The 6,225-nt window shown below is 40.7% G+C and overlaps 1 protein-coding gene across 2 annotated transcripts in view; it reads left to right on the top strand.

Moving 5' to 3' along the window:
• Window positions 1-71: 71 nt before the first annotated feature.
• Window positions 72-6,225, top strand: part of SGO2 (shugoshin 2) — a 66,950-nt gene continuing 60,796 nt past the window's right edge. Inside the window, exon 1 of one of the 2 annotated variants that reach the window (XM_032405152.1) lies at window positions 72-230. The gene's annotated coding sequence lies outside the window, so the exon portion shown is untranslated. Of the gene's footprint in view, window positions 243-6,225 lie in introns of both variants that reach the window. The other variant, XM_032405132.1, reaches the window with a different exon arrangement.

Genomic DNA, 6,225 nt, shown 5'->3' with positions numbered 1-6,225 from the left:
GAGGCCCCGCCCCAGACGCGCCCCGCCCCGCCCCCGGGCTGGTCCCGCCCCTCAGGCCGCCTCAGCCGGCGGGCTCCGGTAGGGTGTGAGTGGGAGGGCTCCGTACCTGCAGGAAAAGGCAAGACTTGGCCGAGAGACGCCGGCCTGACCCCAGAGGAATGTCGCGTCCGTGCAGAGACTGCTTTCACACGTGAGGAAAAGAAACAACACCGAAGTTGCGATTGTTCGGGGTCAGTTAAGTGGTAAGAGTTAGGAAGAGTTATGTCTTCTCACTGCCAGATGAGGGCACTTCGCTCCAAACTGAGCTGCTCAATGCCAAGATTTAGTACTATACCGCATGCACTTGGATAAGTCCACTAGCTGTGGACCAGGCACTAGGAGTGAAGGCCTGAACAGGACCATCAATGCCGCCGACCCATGGCACTCACAGTCTGGTGCAGTGGTCTGAAAACCTTTCCTGGGTGTGCCTGGCGGGCTCGGTCGCTAGAGCATGTGATTCTTCGTCTCGGCGTTGTGAGTTTGAGCCCCATGTTGGGGGTAGAGATTACTTAATAAATAAAAGTTTAGAAAAGAAAACTTTTTCTGTAAATGTTCTAGGCTTTGTGGGCCATATGCAGCTACTCAGCTTCGCTGTTGTGGTGTTAGAACGGTCATAGATAATGCCTAAATGAAAGTGACTGTGTTCCAACTCTATTTATGGACACTGGAATTTGAATTTCACATAATTTTCATGTGTTGTGAAATATTCTTAAAAAATTTTTTTCAAACACTTAAATACGTAAAAACCATTCTTAAATCCTGGGCCCTACAAAAACAATTTGCTGCCTATGGGTCATAATTTGCCTACTCCTGTTCAAGTGGGAGAAACACACTAAGGGAAGTGGTTACAGAGAGTGGTAACTACTTGAGAGGAAATAGGATAATGTTGGGTGGAGAAGGCCCTGCTGATGAGGGGGCATTTAAGTTGAGCACTAAAGATGAAAATGAGCCCACCCTCTGAAGAGATGGGGGAAGAGTAGTTTATGAAGAAGAGAGAGCAAGCGGAAAGGCCCCAAGGCAGGAAAGCATTTGACAATTTGTAGGAAGAGAAAGGAGACTAGTATGGCTGGAGCTTGGTGAGCATCGGGGCTAAGGAGGAAGTTGATATGAGATGAAGCTAAAAAGATAGGCAGGAGCCAGGTTTTAAAGTATCTTGTGGCGGTTGTGGGAGTTTAAATTTTACCCTAGGCATTATAATGGAAAACCATCGAAAGGTTTTAAGCAGGGAAGTGGCATGATTGATTTACTATAAAAAAAAAAAAATCACTCTGGCTACTGTGTTGACTGGATTGGAGAGTAGGCAGCTGTTGCAATAATCCAGGGGAGAAATGGCATGGCTTCTACTCAGTGATGGTGGCAATAGAGAGGAATGGATGGCTGCAAGAGATATATTTAGGAAACAGAAAAAACATAAAATTGCTGACAGTTCAGCTGTGGTGTGTTAGTTCAGGTTCTTTGAGAAACAGACCATAAGGTTAGATTAAATGTGCAAAAGACTTATTGGGGAAGACACCTGTGAAGGAAAAACAGGGAGGGCTCTGAAGGGGGCTGAGAAAACCTTTAGACTGGATGCTGATTCAACTCTCATGGAGGACAGGAGAAAAATGGGTAGGAAAAGTTATAGATATGATGCAATTCTAAGAATCTTTCAAGAAAGTCAATGGGGAATCCTCAAGCCAATGTCCCCCATCAGAGGAGTCCTATGTCTTCCAGGAATGGGCCTCCTTTACTGGCCCTGCCTCACTCAGTAACTGGCTGGGAGTAATCCATGGGAAATGCAGCCTGGATCATGGTGATAGATTTCAGAGCACAGCAACTGGGGCCATCAGCCAGTAATGCTCCCTGTGATCAGAGATCTGAGAGGTGTGTTTTCATGGCTGCCACATATGGGAAATAAGGGAAAGGGAAATTGCAGGATCACTTCTAATTGTTGGCTTGAACAACTGGATGATTGTACCATTTACTGAAATGGTGACTTACGAGAGAGATTAGAAGCTGTATTTAGGACTATAATGATTGAGATGTTTAATAGACATCCAAGTAGAGATTGAATAGCAATTGAATAAATCTGGAGCTCAGGAGTGAAGTTCTGTGCTAAAGGTGTGAGTTTAGAAGGCGTCAGCATTTAAAGCCATGGGACTGGATAAAATCACCTATGCAAAGAACAGGCAAATAAGTAGCATGGAGTGCTGTCTCCAATATTTAGAGTTCAAGCTTAAAAGGAAAAGCCAGAGGGGAGGAGAGTTTGGAGCTACAGAGAGGAAAATGTCATTTCTGTCAAACACTGCTCAGAGATCAAGAGTCCATTAGATTAGATAATATGGGCATTCTTGGTGACCTTGACAAAAGCAGTTTCAGTACTGTGATGAAGATGCAAGCCCAGATAAAACTGGGCTGATGAGTGAATGTGAGATGGGAAACTGGTTATAAAGCTGTAGAGAAGACCTATAGTAAAGAGAACGAGAGAGAAGTGGGGCTGTAGTTAAGGTGGGATGTGGGATTAGAGAAAGAAGCTCTAGGATGAAATTTACTAGAGCAGATTATGCTGATGGGAATGATTCAGTGGAAAGGAAGAGATTGGTGATGCAGGAGAGAGAGTGGGGACCACTGAAGGAATAAGATACTTGAGAAGGCAAAAGGGTACTGGAGCCAGAGCACAAGTGGAGGAATTTCCTTTTTTTTTTTTAAGTTTTATTTTAATTCCAGTTAGTTAACATACAGTGTTATATTAGTTTCAGGGGTATAATATAGTGATTCAACAATTCCATACAACACCCGGTGCTCATCACAGCAAGTGCCCTCCTTAACCCCCATTACATATTTCACCCATCCCCCACCCACCTCCCCTCTGGTGACCATCAGTTTGTTCTCTGTAGTTAGGAGTTTATTGGTTTCTCTCTCTCTCTCTCTCTTTTTCCCTTTGCTCATTTGTTTCTTAAATTCTACACATGAGTGAAATCATACGGTATTTATCTTTCTCTGACTTATTTCCCTTAACATAATACTCTCTAGCTCCATCCATGTCATTGCAAATGGTAAGATATTTTTTTTTCGATTTTATTTATTTATTTATTTGACACAGAGAAAGAGAGGGAGAGAGCAAGCACAAGCAGAGGGAGTGGCAGGTAGGGGAGGAGCAGGCTCCCCGCTGAGCAAGGAGCCTGATGTGGGACTCGATCCCAGGACCCTGGGATCATGACCCAAGCTGAAGGCAGGCACTTAACTGACTGAGCCACCCAGGCACCCCCAAATGGTAAGATTTCATTCTTTTAATGACTAAGTAATATTCCACAAGTGGAGGAATTTCTATTAGACAAGAGCAGAGATAGGAGATAGAACAGAGAAGATAAAGTTCTGATAACTAGGTAAATTTCACAGTAATGAGGGTATTCTGATAAATGAGGAAAATGAGGTAATTCTGATTGAAGGACTTCTATTTTCTCTATTAAATCTAAAGCAAGGTCAGAGGCTGAGAGTAAAGAAGATGAGGTGTGAACAAGGTTTGAGGGAGGAGGATAAAATACAAACTATTTATCTTGAGAAATTGAAAAATCAAACTTGCTATAGAAACGTTCTAGGATTGCCAAGAAGGAATGAGAGCCTATTTGAGATTATAATCGTTATAACATGGATGACAAGTCAGTCATCCCAGTTATGTGACTTTTATCCAGGAATATTCAACAGCTTCATTGTAGGAGCTGACAATGGGACTCAGCTAGGGTTGAAATATAAGGAGAGAGGGGCAAGAGAGTTGAGGATGTTTATAAGTGATTGATTCCCCTGATGGACCAGGGACTCTAAGCTGGGAAGGAGAGAAGTAACTATATAGAGGTGGTGATGGATAGTGAAAAAAGTAATGAGGTTAATGGATTGGAGATCTTAGTGAAGTTGAGAAATTATTTAAATAGGAGTATTGGAGTTAAGTGAGCTGGAAGATTGCAGGCAGTGGTTAGAGAATATCGTACTTGTGTGTGTGTGAGAGAGGGAGAGAGGAAGAGAGAGGGAGCAAGGAGGGACAAAGGGAGAAAGGGAATGTCAAGCAGGCTCCACATCCAGTGCAGAGCCCGACACAGGGCTTCATCTCATAACCCTGAGGTCATGACCTGACCTGAAATTAAGAGTAGAACGCTTAATTGACTGAGCCACCCAGGTGCCCCGAGAATATCATACTTTTTAAACTTTATTTTATTGAAGTATAGCTGATGTACAGTGTTACATTTCAGGTGTACAACATACTGATTAGACAATTCTATACATTACTCAGTGCTCACCAAGATAAGTGCAGTCACCATCTGTCACCATACAATGTTATTACAATATTATTGACTGTATTCCCTATGCTATACTTTTCATCTCTTCAACTTATTTATTTTATACTGTAAGTTTGTACTTCTTAATGCCCTTCCTCTATTTTGCCCATCCCTCCACCCTCTTTCCCTCTGGCAACCACGAGTTTGTTCTCTGTGTTTAAGAGTCTGTTTGTTTGTTCATTTGTTTTTGTTTATTTTTTAGATTCCACATGTAAGTGAAATCGGATGGTATTTTTCTTTCTCCATCTGACTTATTTCACTTAGCATAGTAACCTCTAGATCCATCCATGTTGTCACAACTGGCAAGATTTCATTCATTTTTATGGCTGAGTAATGTTCCATTGTGTGCATATGTGGGTGTGTGCATATGTATTTATACATACACACACATATACATACAGAGATATTGAGCATCTTTTCATGTATCTGTTGGCCATCTGTAGGTTTTCTTTGGAAAAATGTCTGTTTTTCCTTTGCCCATTTTTTAATTGAATTTTTTTTATTTTTCTTGGTGTTGAATAGTGTAAGTTCTTTCTTTTGCTGTTTTGTTGTTTTGGGGTTTTTTTTTTTAATGCTCCTAAATTGGAAATCTCATTCTTTTTATTGTTTTATTTATTTTTTTAATGTATAAGTTCTTTATATATTTTGGATATCAACCCCTTATCAGATACATCATTTGCAAATATCTTCTCCCATTCACCAGGTTGCCGTTTTGTTTTGTTAATCGTTCTCTTTGCTGCACAAAAGCTTTTGATTTTGGTACAGTCCCAGTAGTTTATTTTTACCTTTTTTTCCCTTACCTGAGGAGACATATCCATAAACATATTTTTAAGGCAGATGTCCAAGAGATTACTGCCTATGTTTTCTTTTAGTTTTATAGTTTCAGGTCTCACATTAGGTTTTAATCCATTTTGAGTTTATTTTTGTGTACGGTGTAAAAAAGTGGTTCAGTTTCATTCTTTTGCATGTTGCTGTCCAGTTTTCCCAACACCATTTGTTGAAGAGGCTGTCTTTTCCCCATTGTATATTCTTGTGTCCTTTGTCATAGATTAATTGACCATATAGACATGGGTTTATTTATTTATCTTTTTTTAAAGATTTTATTTATTTATTTGAAAGAGAGAGAATGAGAGAGAGAGAGAGCACATGAGAAGGGGGAGGGTCAGAGAGAGAAGCAGACTCCCTGCTGAGCAGGGAGCCTGATGTGGGACTCGATCCCGGGATTCCAGGATCATGACCTGAGCCAAAGGCAGTCACTTAACCAACTGAGCCACCCAGGCGCCCAGACATGGGTTTATTTTTAAGCTCTCTATTCGTCCTATTGATCTATATGTCTGTTTTTGTGCCAGTGCCATGCTGTTTTGATTACTACAGCTTTGTAGTATATCTTGAAATCTGGGCTTGTGATCCCTCCAGCTTTGTTCTTCCTGCTCAAGAAGCTTGAGAAACAGCTTTGGCTATTCAAGGCCCTTTGTGGTTCCATACAAATTTTAGGATTATTTGTTCTAGTTCTGTGAAGATTGCTGTTGGTATTCTGATAGGGATTGCATTGAATTTATAGATTGCTTTGGGTAGTATGGATGCGCTAACAATTTTATTTCTTCAAATCCATGAACATGGCATATCTTTCCATTTATTTGTGTCGTCTTTAATTTCTTTCTTCAGTGTCTTACAGTTTTCAGAGTATAGGTCTTTCACCTCCTTGGTTAATATTTTTAGGTATTTTGTTCTTGTTGATGCAATTATAAATGGTATTGTTTTCTTAATTTCCCTTTATGCTACTTCATTATTAGTGTAGAGAAGCACAACAGATTTCTGTATATTAATTTTGTATCCTGCAACTTTACTGACCTCATTTATCAGTTCTAATAATTCT

Source organism: Phoca vitulina, unplaced genomic scaffold, assembly GCF_004348235.1.
Source record: "Phoca vitulina isolate PV1807 unplaced genomic scaffold, GSC_HSeal_1.0 scaffold1, whole genome shotgun sequence".
NCBI lineage: Eukaryota > Metazoa > Chordata > Mammalia > Carnivora > Phocidae > Phoca > Phoca vitulina.
Note: the sequence above shows the minus strand (reverse complement) of the source record. Positions and strands in the feature narration are given on the sequence as shown.